Source organism: Mobula hypostoma, chromosome 13, assembly GCF_963921235.1.
Source record: "Mobula hypostoma chromosome 13, sMobHyp1.1, whole genome shotgun sequence".
NCBI classification, from domain to species: Eukaryota; Metazoa; Chordata; class Chondrichthyes; order Myliobatiformes; family Myliobatidae; genus Mobula; species Mobula hypostoma.
The window spans coordinates 82,365,575-82,382,303 of NC_086109.1; positions in this window are offsets into that span (position 1 = coordinate 82,365,575).

Below are 16,729 nucleotides of genomic sequence, written 5' to 3' on the forward strand. Positions count from 1 at the left end.
CACCAGGCATCAATAAAAGTCTGTCAAAGTTTTCGATGTAACGCCAAATCTTCATAAACTTCTAAGGAATTAGAGGCACTGCCAAACTTTTTTCATAATTGCACTTACGTGCTGGGCCCAGGACAGGTCCTCGGAAATAATAACGCACAGGAATTTAAAATTGCTGACCCTCTCCACCTCTGATCTTCCGACGAGGATTGGCTCATGTACCTCTGGTTTCCTCCTCCTGAAGTCAATAATCAGCTCCCTGGTCTTGCTGAACACTGAGTGAGATGCTTTTGTTGTGGCGCCACTCAGCCAGATTTTCAATCTCCCTCCTTTATGCTGATTCATCACCACCTTTGGTTCAGCCAATGACAGTGGTGTCATCAGCACTTAAATATGACTTTGGAGCCTCACAGTCATAAGTGTAAAGCAAGTAGAGCAGGGGGTACACACGCAGCCTACTGATGCACCTGTGCTGAGGGAGATTACACCAATCCAAAATGACTAGAGTCTGCAAGTGAGGAAATCGAGGATCCAATTGCACAGGGAGGTGTTAACACCGAGGTCTTGAAGCTTATTGATCTGTTTTTAGGGGATGACAGTATTGAATGCTGAGCTGTAATTGATTAAGAGCATCCTGATGCATGCACCTTCGCTGTCCAGTTGACCCAGGGTTAAGTTAAGAGTCAATGAAATGGAAGCTGTTGTGCACTTGTTGTGCTGGTAGGCAAATTGAAGTGGATTCAAGTCATTTCTCAGGCAGAAGTTGATGTGTTTCATCACCAACCTCTCAAAGCACTTCACCACAGTGGATGTAAGTGCTACTGGATGGTAGCCAGGTTACCACGTTCTTCTAAGGTACCAGTATAACTGAAGTCTGCTTGAAGCAGTTGGGTACCTCAGACTGCCAAAGAGAGAGGTTAAAGATAGCGATGAGCACTCCAGCTAACTGGCCAGCATAAGTGTTTAGTCCTCAGTTAGGTACCCATCTGGGCTGTATACTTTCTGTGGGTTCACCCTCCTGAAGAAATTTGCTAGAGATTTTGGTAACATACCATATGTCCTCAAACTCCGAATGAAATTCCGTCTCTGGCATGCCCTCTTCGTAATCATATCACTATGTTGGACCTGGGATAAATCTTCAGAGATGTGGACAGCTAGGAACTTGCAACTGCTCACCCCTCAATGAGGGCTGGTGTGTGCTCTCTCCACTTCCCCTTCTGAAGTCTGTAATCATTTCTTTGGTCTTACTGACGTTGAATGCAAGATCGTTGTTGCGACTTTGCTCAACCAGCTGATCTATCTCACTTCTGTGTGACTCCTCGTCACCATCTGAGATGTCTGCCAACTACAGTTGTGTCATCAGGGGATTTATAGACGGTGCTGGAGCTGTGCCTAGCCACACAGTCATGGGTGTAGAGAGAGTAGAGCAGCCGGCCGAGCACGCATCCTCGAGGTGTGCGCATGTTGATCGTCAGCAAAGAGGAGATGATATTTCTGATTGTGGTGTCCCGATGAGGAAGTCATGGATCCAGTTGTGGAGGGGGAGACACTAGCCGTGGAACTGTCATGTCGCGACTCCCAATCAATGGTACCAATACCGCAAATGTCTGCAGCATCATTGATGAGTAAAGTATTTGACGATTATATGAAGAATATTTATCGGCATTTCTAGGGCAGCCAAAGTAAAACTTCCCTGCACAGTCCACAACAGCAGTCCTGCCAAGTCAGCCATATAGGTCGTGTAACCATCACTTCTGCTGCTGTTCCTGGATCAGTTGATAACATCACTCAAAGTCGCTGAGTCATACAACCGCACTGTCTAGAAAAGGGACTGTATGATGAACTCATCAGTGCGGACCATGAAACCAATCTGTACTAATTCCATTTGCCCACATTAGGCTGAAATCCCTTGATTGCCTTCTATACAAATATATGTCCAAATACCTTTTAAGCATTGTAATTGTATCTGCCTCTATCACTTCCTCTGACGGCTCATTGCCGGGATTGGAGGACCTGTATTATCAGGAGAGGCGTAAAAGAACAGGGACTGTTTTCCCTGGAGAGGAGGAGGCCAGGGAATAGCTTTAAAGAGATTTATATAATTGTGAGGGGCAGAGATAAGGTGAATGGATACAGTTCCTTTCCCACCTCCCCCCTGCCCCCACCTCCCAGTCCTTACCTGCTTCCCTGCAGTCGTTTTGTCAGGAAACACGTCTAAAACTAAATTTAAAAGCTGAGAGGGGAAAGATTTGGAGGGGAACTGAGGGCCAAGTTTTTCACACAGAGGACAGTGGGTATTTAGAACATGAGCCAAACAAAGTGGCAGAGGTGGGAACAATTAGAACTTTTAAAAGGCACTTAGACACGTTCACATATGGGAAAGGTTTAGAGAGAAGTGCACCAAATGCAAGCAAACAAGATTAGCTCAGGTTCACCTTGTTGGCATGGGTGAACTGGGGTGAAGGCCTTGTTTCTGTACAACATAACCTGAGTACTGCCATGATGTTTTCCCTGATCAGCAGTGCAAATCCCCTGTCCCTTTCTCACCTCCTCCATTTAAGCCACATCTGAATAAAAATGTACCCAGGACATTGAGCTGCCAGTCTTGCCCTTTCCACAAACACATTTCTACGATGGCAGTAATAACCCAACGCCCGTGTGCAGAACCATGCTTGCAGTTCATCCATCTTGCCTGTGAAGCTCATCAGAGTAAATGCTGAGAAGCCTCTCATGTTTTCCCAACAGTCTCCATCTCACTGGACTTGCCTATTCTATCTTCTTCATATAATCCTGACATTCCACCTGCAGCACTATCATTCTGGGTCCCAGTTTCCCGTCTCACTCTCATTCTGGGTCCCACTTTCCCGTCTCACTCTCAACCTGGGTCCCACTTTCCTGTCTCACTCTCATTCTGGGTCCCACTTTCCCGTCTCACTCTCAACCTGGGTCGCACTTTCCCATCTCACTCTCATTCTGGGTCCCACTTTCCCGTCTCACTCTCAACCTGGGTCCCACTTTCCTGTCTCACTCTCATCCTGGGTCCCATTTCCCCATCTCACTCTCTTTCTGGGTCTCACTTTCCCATCTCACTCTCTTTCTGGGTCCCACTTTCCTGTCTCACTCTCATCCTGGGTCTCACTTTCCCGTCTCACTCTCTTTCTGGGTCTCACTTTCCTGTCTCACTCTCAACCTGGGTCTCACTTTCCCATCTCACTCTCAACCTGGGTCTCACTTTCCCGTCTCACTCTCAACCTGGGTCCCACTTTCCTGTCTCACTCTCAACCTGGGTCCCACTTTCCTGTCTCACTCTCATTCTGGGTCCAACTTTCCCGTCTCACTCTCAACCTGGGTCCCACTTTCCTGTCTCACTCTCATTCTGGGTCCAACTTTCCCGTCTCACTCTCAACCTGGGTCGCACTTTCCCATCTCACTCTCATTCTGGGTCCCACTTTCCCGTCTCACTCTCAACCTGGGTCCCACTTTCCTGTCTCACTCTCATTCTGGGTCCCACTTTCCCCTGTCACTAGTTTAAACCATCCAGAGTAGCACCAGCAAACTTCCCTGGGAGGATAGTGACCTCTGTCCAGTTTAGGTGCAGTCTTTTTTAAAATTATTTACTTAGAGATATGGCGTGGTAACAGGCCTTTCTGGTCTTGTTTTCTTCCAGTCTAACAAACCTGCACCTCCCACTTACACCCATAATTAATCGACTAAGGCGTACGTCTTTGGGATGCGGGAGAAAACCGATGCAGTCACAGGCAAAACATACAAACTCTTTACTGACAGTGGCAGAATTGAACCTGTGTCGCAGGCTTTAATGGCATTGACAGAGTACGTACATGTCACCACATACAACCCTGAGATTCTTTTTCTGCAGGCATACTCAGCAAATCTATAAAACAGTAACTTTAAATATCAGAAACTGTTAACTGTAAACAAACTGTGAAAATGCAGATATAAATAAATTGCAATAAATAATGGGCATGAAATAACAATATAACAGAGTCCTTAAGAAAGGCCTTAAATGAGTGTAGCTATTCCCTTTTGTTCAAGAGCCTGATGGCTGAGGGGTAGTAACTGTTCTTGAACCTGGTGATGCAAGTCCTGAGGCACCTGTACCTTCTACCTGATGGCAGCAGCGAGAAAAGAGCACGGCCTGGGTGGTGAATATCTCTGATGATGGATGCTGCTTTTCTATGACAACGTTTCATGTGGATGTGCTCAATGGTTGGAAGGGCTGAATCCACTACTTTTTGTGGGATTTTCCACTCATAGGCATTGTTGTTCCCATACCAGGCCATAATGCAGCCAGTCAGCACACTTTCCACCGCACATCTATAGATGTTTGCCAAGGTTTTTGATGATATGTCGAATCTCTGCAGACTCCTGAGGAAGTAGAGGTGCTGCCGTGCTTTCTTTGCAATAATATTTATATGATGGGTCCAGGACAGGTCGTCTGAGACAGTGACACTCAGGAATTTAAAGTTACTGATCCAATCCACCTCAGATCCTCTAATTACTGGCTCGTGGACGTCTGGTTTTCCCGTCCTGAAGTGTACAATCAGCTTCTGGGTTTAATTGACATTGAGTGAGAGGTTGTTGTTATTACACCATTCAGCCAGGTTTTCAATCTCCCTCCTGTATGCTGATTTGTCACCCCCTTTGAAACAGCCCACAACAGTGGTGTCATCAGCAAACCTGTATATGGTGTTGGAGCTGTACTTAGGTCATCGGTGTAGAGCGAGTAAAGCAGGGGGCTAAATACATATCCCCCTGATGGAGATTGCAGAGGAGATGTTTTTGTCAGTCCACACTGACTGGGGTCTACACAGGTGAGGAAATCCAGGATCCAATTGCACAAGGGGGTACTGAGGACCAGGTCTTGGAGTTTACTGATCAGTTCTGAGGGGATGATGGTGTTAAATACCGAGCTGTAATCGATACAGAGCATCCTGATGTATGTGCATTTGCTGTCTGGATGTTCCAGGGTTGTGTGAAGAGCCAAGGAGACAGCATCTGCTGTAGACCTGTTGCTTCAGTAGGTGAATTGGAGCAGATCCAAGTCACCATTCAGACAGGTGGCTTGTCTATAACTCTGGTCTATAACTCTTTCTGCCCCCTCTATGCTCTTCAGTGAGTCCGACTAACTCCCCAACCTCTTCCCAGAGGAGCTACAGTTGGACACACTTCCCACAGACATTGTCACCAGGGATATTTGACCTCCTCCTGTTCTCTCACATTTCACAGGAAGGTGCATACCACCTTCTGCCCAAGTCACTACTAGAGTTAAAAGAAAAGTAAAGTCCTACCGGACTTTTGCCTAGCCTTCACCCTGAAGCCTCTTCCAAAAAAGCCTCTGATCTTCGACCTCATGCTCAGCACTTTGATCCCAAAATAGTCCTTCTCAAAATGGCTGCCCCTGCTTGACTTCACCTCCAGTTTATATGCTATTCGTCAATGATAAGCCTGCTGGCAGAGAAAATAATTTTGGCCTGCCTTACACATCCTTCCTCAAACTCAGTGCAACACTTGCCAGGAGGAAGAGGCTTTAATGTCAGTCCTGCAAAATTCTACAGCACATGTTGGAAACAGCCTCCTGAAAAAGTCTATAACATGATCTTTGCACAGCCAATTACAGAGCGCTTGGAACAAACCCGGGGTACTGTGCAGCATATTTATTGACATATTCTATAATGTCGCACTTATAGAAGGCTATAGAACCACTCTGAGAACAATCAGAATCAGGTTTATTATCACTGATATATGTTATGAAATCTGTTTTTCTTTGTGTCAGCAGTACAGTGCAAACATAAAAATGACTGTAAGTTACAATAATTAATTGAATAAATAAACAAAAAGATAAGTAGATAGATAGATAGATCGTTCATTAGATCATTCCTGGAATACCCTAAAGCCACCACTTCTAGAATAGTCTATAATATCAATGTATATACAGTTTATAAAATCCCTCCTAGAAAATACATTAACTTCAATCTTGTAACAGTTGATAACCACAATTGAGGAACAGTTTATAGCACCACACCTAAAATACTCTATCGCTCCATTTATGGAACTGTCTGTAACATTACAGCTGGAATTGCCAACAGCACCACACAGGTAACAGTCTGTAACATCATTCTTGGAACAGCCAATGGCTATCAGCCTGGAATAGTGTAGATCACCTCTCCCGCAACAGTGTAGATCACCTCTCCCAGAACAGTGCAGATCACCTCTCCCACAACAGTGCAGATCACCTCTCCCACAACAATGTAGATCACCTCTCCCGGAATGGTGTAGATCACCTCTCCCGGAACGGTGTAGATCACCTCTCCCAGAACAGTGCATATCACCTCTCCCACAACAATGTAGATCACCTCTCCCGGAATGGTGTAGATCACCTCTCCCGGAACAGTGTAGATCACCTGTTCCGGAATGGTGTAGATCACCTCTCCCGCAACAGTGTAGATCACCTCTCCCACAACAATGTAGATCACCTCTCCCAGAACGGTGTAGATCACCTCTCCCGGAATGGTGTAGATCACCTGTTCCGGAATGGTGTAGATCACCTCTCCCGCAACAGTGTAGATCACCTCTCCCACAACAGTGTAGATCACCTCTCCCAGAACAGTGTAGATCACCTCTCCCGGAACTGTGTAGATCACCTGTTCCGGAACGGTGTAGATCACCTGTTCTGGAACAGTGTAGATCACCTCTCCCACAACAGTGTAGATCACCTCTCCCAGAACGGTGTAGATCACTTCTCCCGGAACAGTGAGGATCACCTCTCCCGGAATAGTGTCAAAACAAAACAAAACTCTGCTTACCGAAAAGGATGTAAATCACTTTCTGAGCTTCAGAGAGAAGACCTAAGTTATTGTGAGATCAGTAAATATCTTCATTCCTTGAAAATCATTTAGTTCATTGCAACAATGCTCAGCGTCGGTCTCGACCAATATTACCGTACAAAAGTCTCAGGCATGATAGATTTTTTTATATAGTTTCAGATAGTATTATCTCCACAGAGCCCTGATTTCAACATCATCAAGGCTGCCTGGGATTATCTAGAGAGACAGAACCAAGTGAGACAGCCAAAATCTGCAGTGGAACTGAGGCAAGTTCTCCAAGGTGCTTGGAACAACCTCCCAGCTGATTTTCTATTAAACCTGCAGATCGGTTTACCTGACAGAATTGATGCAGTTTTAAAGGCAAAGTGTGGTCACAGCAAATATTGATTTGATTTTGTTTTTCTTTACTATTTACTGCTCTTTATAGTAATTTTCTTGATATTTAGAAACTTTTCATTTCATTATTTTTGAAAGCATCTTTACAGATTTTGTTTTACATGCGTCTTAGGCTCTTGTACAGTTCTGTATTCCCCGAACAGTGAGTAGCAATAGCTGATATGGAATATCTCTGCTAGAATAAGGTGTCACCTTCTGCCTGTGCCAAAACTCCCACAACATTGCATAAGTATACTCTTGGTGCAACATATAAGATTAACAGTAGGAAACAAAATCCATGATCTGCGAGGCCCTAGATCAATCATCTTTACTGATTGCCCTGTCCATCAGAGAGAGCTTCTGGCTTGCTCCTACCTGACAATACTGTGTCGGTTTGGACAGGCATGTTGACAGCTTTGAGGCTTCATGTTTCAGGTGAGTGAAAGTAGATGTATGCACCCTTAGTCTAATGACTTTTACCCCAACTTCAGTTTCTTGTGCAGTGGCCCGCCATTTCACCTTCCTGCCTTTAATTGTGTCTCAGCTGCCCTTCTCAATATTGCATGAATATCACTTCTGGATTGAGCCAAAAATATTGGATTTGAACTCATTCTCACCTTAGAAATTACATTTTTCACTACAATTGAATCTCTCATCCAAAATGTGTCTTTCTTTATCAGGCCTGAAAAGGAAGAATGGGACAGGCATTTCACTCGCAGTTTGTCACTTGCTGATAAGTTGCATGTGTAAAGCAAAAGCAAAAACCTGAATTTGTACAAGAATTTATCATCCTCATCGTGACCAATGAATCTATCAATGTTGAAAGACCTCAATAGAGTGGATGTGGGGAGGATGTTTCCAATGGTGGGGGAGTCTAAGACCAGAGGACACAGCCTCAGAAAAGAGGGGTGTCCATTTAGAACAGGGATGAGGAGGAATTTCTTTAGCCAGGGGGTGGTGAATCTGTGGAATTTGTTTTGGGGAGGCCAAATCATTGAGTATATTTAAGGCAGAGGGTGATAGATTCTTGATCAGTCAGGACATGAAGGGGTACAGGTAGAAGGCAGGAGATTGGGGCAGAGTGGGAAAAATGAATCAGCAACGATGAACTAGCGGAGCAGACTCAATGGGCCAAGTGGCCTAATAATGCTCATATATCTTATCGTCTTATTACTTTATAGCTAACTACTATTTGAAATATACAGCCTTTGAATAAAAGGGCATACAATATAAATGAATACAGCCTTTCATAATGTTGATTGAGATAGGAATGCAGAAACACTATTTGGCTTTTCATTGGAAGTATACATATTCAATATTAAAACAATCCTTAACCCAATCATCCACAAAATTAACTTATCCTAATTACATTTAGCAATCTATTCTTCAGATGCCCGTCAGTAGCATAGCGGTTAGCAGTGATCACCTGATGGCGTCTGATTCCCATTACTGTCTGTAAAGAGTTTGTATGTCCTCCCCATGAATGTGTGGACTTCCTCCAGGTACTCCAATTTCCTCCCTTATTCCAAAGGAGCACAGTTAGGTTAGGTTTAGTACGTTGTGGGCATGCTATGTTAGTGGCAGAAGCATGGCAACACTTGTGGGCTGCCCCAGCACAATCCTCAGACTGTGCTGGTCATTAACACAAAACTATGCATTTCCCTGTATGTTTTGTTACACACATAGAAACATAGAAACATAGAAAATAGGTGCAGGAGTAGGCCTTTTGGCCCTTCGAGCCTGCACCGCCATTCATTACGATCATGGCTGATCATCCAACTCAGAACTCTGTACCTGCCTTCTCTCCGTACACCCTGATCCCTTTAGCCACAAGGGCCTTATCTAACTCTCTCTTAAATATAGCCAATGAACTGGCCTCAACTGTTTCCTGTGGCAGAGAATTCCACAGATTCACCACTCCCTGTGTGAAGAAGTTTTTCCTCATCTTGGTCCTAAAAGGCTTCCCCTCTATCCTCAAACTGTGACCCCTCGTTCTGGACTTCCCCAACATCGGGAACAATCTTCCTGCATCTAGCCTGTCCAATCCCTTTAGAACATGACAAATTAAACTAATCTTTTCTTAATAAAAGATTCTGAATAAAAACATCAGATCTTTTAACATCTGACCAGGCACGAGGAATTTGGTTTAACAATTGAACTAAAGACAGCTCAGAGACAGTCGACTTTGATTGCCCGTACCAAATGTGAGCCAGATCATCACCTGTTGGCTATACTCTCCTCCACCATTTGGTTCCAGTGGAGTCCATGGAAAAGATTTCACAAAGGGGTGTGCAAGTGAGCGCCAATAACTTCACATGTTTTGCTTTGGGAATGAGAAAGAACTCTTTCTCTTTCTTGAATAATATAGTACTCCCTTCCATTTTATGTGCTCTAGTCTTGCATTGAGCCTTAGGACTCCAAACTTCAATGGTTCAATGGCTTAATGGTTCAATTTAATATCATAGAATGCACACAGTATACAACCTGAAGTTCTTACTCTTCACACAAATCCACAAACCAGAAGAAAACCCTGAAGAATGAATTACAGTAAACATTAGAACCCTGAAGACCTCCTCCCCTTCCCACCTCGAGCTCGAGTGCTAATTTTATTTATCACTGTGAATATGGAAGTACAAAAACAAAAGAAAATAGGAGCAGAAACAAGCTATTTGATCCTCCAACCTATTCTGTGGTTCAGCATACTCATGGTCCACCTACCCTAGACCTCAACACCTCTTATGAACTGATTTGCCACTGCTGTCTATTTTCCAACCTACCAAAAATATCAATAAAGAGAGGACACACTAGCTAGACATGATTTTTTTTCAGTACGTCATAACAATAAAAATCACAGTAATGATCACAGTAATGACAATAATGATCACAGTTCCTTCACTGTAAGTCCTGATAAGCTCAGCAGAAGCCAGTCTAAAATAAAGACAATTTACATAATCTCCATTGCCAAGAGTACATAAGAGTTATAGTCCATGGACATGCTGGGCTGAGTAAAGTCACAGCTGACAGGCTCAGGGTAAACCAGGCCAACTCTATTCATCATTAATATAAACATATTACATTTCCTGGCTTTTACACTGCAAACATTGTCTTCAGATGTCCCTGTCACAGTTCAAGGATAGCATTAAGAAATTCTCTTGGGAACACAAAACGCTGTTGCCAAGTTATCTATAGTCTCTTAATTAGTTTCTTCTGAGCTCAATAATAGCCAGAGCTCCATTGGCCCAATGCCACAAGAACGTGTAGAAAGCAGGTTTACTGGCTCTGCGAGGGCCAGGTAGTACTCCATTGACAACGTGCCCTCTTCAACAGAGGCTTGAGGTCTGCTCACATTGTCTGAGATGATAACTCGAAGAAGATCAACACATTTGTAATAAATGATAAATTTCCAGGAGTCACTTTATCATTTCCTGTCAGAGTTATCTTTTGCATAGATACTGCTGCACCTAGTGTCACCTTATGGCCATGCAATCAGTCTATGTATACAAGCTAAACATATGAATATACGACCATATTTGAACAGTTATTTGGACGTTACATTTTCTAGGATTGCTCTTTATACAGTACTGTGCAAAAGTCTCAGGTATATATATATATATATATATATATGTGTGTGTGTGTGCGTGTGTGTGTGTGTGTGTGTGTGTATGTGTATATATAGCTAGTGTCTAAGATTTTTGTACAATGCTGTCATAATTTTATGTATTGCACTGTACTGCTGCCACTAACAAACAAGCAGATTTTATGGCATATGTGAGTGATGATAAACCTGATTCTGATATGGGTCTCTATTGTGGACTGAGAATGGGAAGGCGGCAGGGAGTGGGGAAGGTGGGGAAGGAGCGGGAAGCACAAGAGAGATATTCTGTAATGATCAATAAACCAATTGTTTGTAATCAAATGAGCCTGCCTGGTTACTCAGAGCTGGGTATGTCTCCACCCACCATCCCCCCCCCCCCCCACTGCCCCGGCACTCCTTTTCTGCCACCTGTCCCATACCCTTCCACCAGATTAACAAGCTCATTGTGTGGAGGAGCAGAGGGATCTGGGGGTACATGTCCACAGATCCCCGAAAGTTGCCTCACAGGTAGACAGGGTAGTTAAGAAAGCTTATGGAGTGTTAGGGATAGAGTTTAAGAGTTGCGATGTGATGATGCAGCTCTATAAAACTCTGGTTAGGCCACACTTGGAGTACTATGTCCAGTTCTGGTCGCCTCACTATAGGAAGGATGTGAAAGTATTAGAAAGGGTACAGAGGAGATTTACCAGGATGCTGCCTATGCCTGGTTTAGAGAGAATGGATTATGATCAGAGATTAAGGGAGCTAGGGCTTTACTCTTTGGAGAGAAGGAGAATGAGAGGAGATATGATAGAGGTGTACAAGATAATAAGAGGAATAGATAGAGTGGATAGCCAACGCCTCTTCCCCAGGGGCACCACTGCTCAATACAAGAAGACATGGCTTTAAGGTAAGGGGTGGGAAGTTCAAGGGGGATATTAGAGGAAGGTTTTTTACTCAGAGAGTGGTTGGTGTGTGGAATGCACTGCCTGAGTCAGTGGTGGAGGCAGATACACTAGTGAAGTTTAAGAGACTACTAGACAGGTATATGGAGGAATTTAAGGTGGGGGGTTATATGGGAGGCAGGGTTTGAGAGTCGGTACAACATTGTGGGCCAAAGGGCCTGTGCTGTGCTGTACTATTCTATGTTCTATTCTCTGCTCCATGTTGACAAATCCAGTATTGTGCAAAAGTCTTAGGCACCCTAGCTACAGTATATATAGGCATGCTTAAGACTTTTGCACAATACAATATTTCTTGTGTTATTTTATGCTTCTTGTGTTTTTTTTTAATGTTGCAATGTATCGGAAGTAACAATCAGTTCTTTCTGATTTACAGTAATGTACTGGAGAATGACAATAACTAATCTTGAATTCAATATAAAGCAAAAGAAACTTCAGCTCCCCGTGGAGGTCTTGCCTCCCTGTGGCTGTTTTGTAATTGCAATAGAACCACTCCTAGGTGTGTAGATTCAGCTGGGTTGAATCCAGTGGCAAACGGAAGGCAAATCCCTACAACTGCCACCAGAAGGATACTTCTCCCACAGATGTGAAATCTTCACTTTGTTCACCACCTGTGCAGTGGCCCCTGGTGGCATCACCGTCTGGTATGAGGGGGCCACTGCACAGGTTCAGAAAAAGCTGCACAGGGTTGCAAACTCTGCCAGCTACATCATGGACACTAGCCTCCCCTCCATCATGGACATCTACAAAAGGTGGCGCCTCATAAAGGGAGCTCCCATCATTAAGGGCCCCATCACCCAGGATATGTTCTCCTTTTAATACTACCATCAAGGAGGTAGTACAGGAGCCTGAGGAAACACACTCAATGTTTTAGAAACAGCTTCTTCCCCTCCACCATCAGATTCGAATTAGACAATGAACCCATGAACACTATCTCACATTTTTTGGACTTCTTTGCACTACGTATTTAATTTAATTTTATATATATTTCATATATCTTATGATTCACAGTATATTAACTTATGTATTACACTGTGCTGCTGCTGCTGCAAAGCAAGACATTTCACAACATACAGTATGTCAGTGATGACAAACTGAATTTTGATTCTAATTCTGACTTTGTCCTCCCTCAGCTGGAAGTTCAAGTTTGTTCCGGGGTAGAGCAAAATCTCATTGAGCCGCATTTTCCAGCCTCTCTTTTCATGGCAACATGAGATCCAGATAGAATTTGAGCCCATTACATGATGTTCAGTAATGGTAACTTGAAATGTTTCCCCAATTGGAAAAATCTTGCACCAATCATCATCATCATCATCATCATTATCATCACTATGTGTCATGTTGTTCGACATAAGTGACCGGGGTCTCCATGACCATGATTGTTTTTGGTAAATTTGTCCACAGAAATGGTTTGCCATTGGCTTCTTCTGGGCAGTGTCTTTACAAGAAGGGTGACCCAGCCATTATCAATACTCTTTAGAGGTGGTCTGCCTGGGGTCAGTGGTCACATAATCAGGACTTGTGATATGCACCAGCTGCTCACACGACCATCCACCACCTGCTCCCGTGGCTTCACATGACCCTGACTGGGGACGCTAGGCAGGTGCTACACCTTGCCCAAGGGTGACTTGCAGGATAGCAGAGAGAAGGAGTGCCTTACACCTCCATCGGTAGAGACGTATCTCTACCCCGCCACCCAGCATCAATAATACAAACAAAAAATAGCTAATAAAATGCCAGATCAATGGATTTGGTTTGAGCAGCCTCAGGTTCTCACATCCCTCTGGAATATATACACTCATTCCAAAGTCGTTCATTTGAATGACTCCTCATCCTAGACCCTGGACATTGGCTTCCTCCTCCACAAGCTCATCACCAAGGCTATTCCGACAAAACCTCCAAAACCCACAACCTCTTCCACTAAAGGAGGTGGGTACTCAAAAATGCCACACAGTTCTAATTTAGAAATATATTGCCATTCCTTCATCATAGCTGGCTGTAAATCCTGGAATCTCTGACCTAACTACTGTTACAGTACATTCACCACTGGTAACTGGACCTGTTCAGCAAGCCAGCTCACCATCATGTTTACAAAACTATGAAGGAGTTGTCCCTTCTGGCATTGCCAATGTTATTTACATCCAATAAATAACAAAATAGCACCGTTAGCTCAGTAAATTCACAGAGAAATGTACAGTATCTCAGTCGAAGCCCATCAATAACCTCCAGTAAGCTTCCAAAGTTTGTAGTCAGAGGATCTATTTTGATTATCAGTTGTAGTAAAAGGCCACCGGTGTGAGACAATGGTGCAATTGTTCCCTCCCGGCTCCAGGGACCTGGGTTTGATCCTGACCTCCATGAAAATATATAATGTGGTCTCCTCCCACATTCCAAACACATGCTCGTTGTTAAGATAATTGGCCCCTGTATATTACCCCTGATGTGGGTGAGTGGCAGGAGAACTCGAGGGAGATGATGGACACGTGAGAGAAAATAGATGAAAGGATACTTACTCACTGCCCAATTCTCCACTGGCGTTTAGAGCAGCACTGAAGGTCCTCCATCTCTGTCTGTCCTTGGCCACTCAGATGTAGAAGGATTCTTCATTGTTGTTTCCGTAACAATTTTGTTTGACCAGTCAGGATTGTTAGCCCTGTGCTGAGCCCCCAAGCTTGGACGACTGGTGGACCACTCTTACTCTGGCCTCTAGCCTTTGACCCGTTTGCATTGGTGACACTGTCAAGAGCCCTGACTCCAGCCAGCACAGCTCTCCAGGTCATTGGGGCATGCAAGCTTCCAAACCATGACAAGGTTGTGTCCTCTTTGAGGAAATGATAGGGTAGTAACTGGGGAAATGGCATTGATGGGATTGCTCCTCACACAGATGCACAATTGCCTCCACATTGTCTTCCTCAGCCCCAAAATGATCCTCTCACTCCTTCAGTTCCTCCTCCCTCGGTCTCACAGCCGCTGCCGTCCTTCCCTTTACAACTTCGTTCTGCCTCCCATAAGGTAATAGTGTGAATCAGAAATGCTATTCAGAAATCTTCCTTGACGTGTGCATGCTGAAATGGAAGAGGGAAGGCAGTTTTATCCTTCTTGTCACGGTCCCGACTAATTTCCCGTATTTTCCTAATTCCCTTTGATTGCAGCACACCTGATTGTCATCCAAACCTGCAGCATAAATATCCCGGCTTTGCATCCACTCATCGCCAGATTGTTCTTTTAGCCAGTGTGGTAATTCACGTTCCCGCCCGCTTAGGATTGTGTATTCTAAGTCAGTGGTCCCCAACCACGGGCCGCGGACCTGTACTGGGCCGCAAAGCATGTGCTACCGGGCCGTGAGGAAACGATATGAGTCAGCTGCACCTTTCCTCATTCCCTGTCACGCACTGTTGAATTTGAACATAGGGTTGCCAACTGGCCTGTATTTGCTGGGGCATCCTGTATATTGGGCTAAATTGGTTTGTCCCATACGGGACCGCCCTTGTCCCATATTTCCCCCGCTAAGGTAGAGCGTTCCTATGAAACCTTTTCTGCAGAAATGGCGTGAAGCGAAGAAGCAATTACCATTAATTTATATGGGAAAAATTTTTGAATGCTCCCAGACCCAAAAAATAACATAACAAATCATACCAAATAACACATAAAACCGAAAATAAATAACACTAACATATAGTAAAAGCAGAAATGATATGATAAATACACAGCCTATATCAAGTAGAAATAATGTATGTACAGTATAGTCGGGAAGATTAAGCAAAAACCGATTTGTGGGAAAAAAATCGGCACGTACGCGCATGCGCACATCACATGGGCACGTCATGCATGCGCACACAGGTGCCCGCGCAAGGCTAGATGGTCATGGTACTCTTTTGGGGGTAAAATGTCCTGGGATTTGACTGCTACTTTTGTCCCTTATTTGGGAGTGAGAAAGTTGTCAACCCTAACTGTAAAAGACATGTTGAGGTGAGTTTAACCCTACTCGAACACCCCACCCCCGCCTCCGGTCGGCCGGTCTGCAAGAATATTGTCAATATTAAACTGGTCCACGGTGCAAAAAAAGGTTGGGGACCCTGTTCTAAGTTTTACTTCAGTACCGAGGTTTACCAGTGTAACTCTGTCTCTCCGTGTCAGGATAAGAATTGCCTGCCTCCTGTTTGCCGTTCAGCTCCAGCAACGCCCTGTTTCAAGTTAAGTTTTGCCTGCCTCCTGCTTTTCCATTCACCCTCCTGTTTGCTGTTCAGCTCCAGCCATGCCAATGCCCTCATCCACATCCTAACTCTATCTCCGTGCCAGTGTCCTGCGTTTGGGTTCGCCCGTCCTTCTTTTATTTGTTTTTTCAAGATGGCGCCAAGCTGTGGATTCCATCAAGATCATGGCTCAGACTTAGCTGTTTTTTAAGTTCATAGGATGGTTTTAGGGACAGAGAGGGAAGTTGGAGACCAGGCTAGGGTTCAGAGACAGTGATGTGCCAAGATTCCCTCTGAGCCTCACCCTGTTTCGGCAGGCTTTTAAATGGATTACTAGAGGACACCAAGCGTTCTTGTACTGAGCAAGAGGTGTACCTTCAGGAAGATACTGACAAAGTCAGTGGATGGAAACAATACACAAGAGGAAGACCACTTCAAAGCTTTCCTTCACGCTCCACTGTCCCCTGATGCGGAAATAGTGATTAGCAATTCAAATTGTCAAAAGTCGTCAAGCCTTCCTACAGGTAGAGTGATTGTTTTTGACACATATAATGATGAATTTATTAATCTACAAGACACTCTGCAATCTGAGAGTCAATATTCTGATGAGCTTTCGTCCTCAGTTTTCGCTGAATGCTTCTTCCTGCTCAGCGTGACCCCATGTCGAACAATCATGCTACATGTGTGCACAGTGGATGGTATGGACTCCTGACATGTGTAATGCACCAAGACGACACAGGAAATGGAAACAGGAGTGAGCCCCTCACAACTCCTCTGCAGTTTAATGACCTT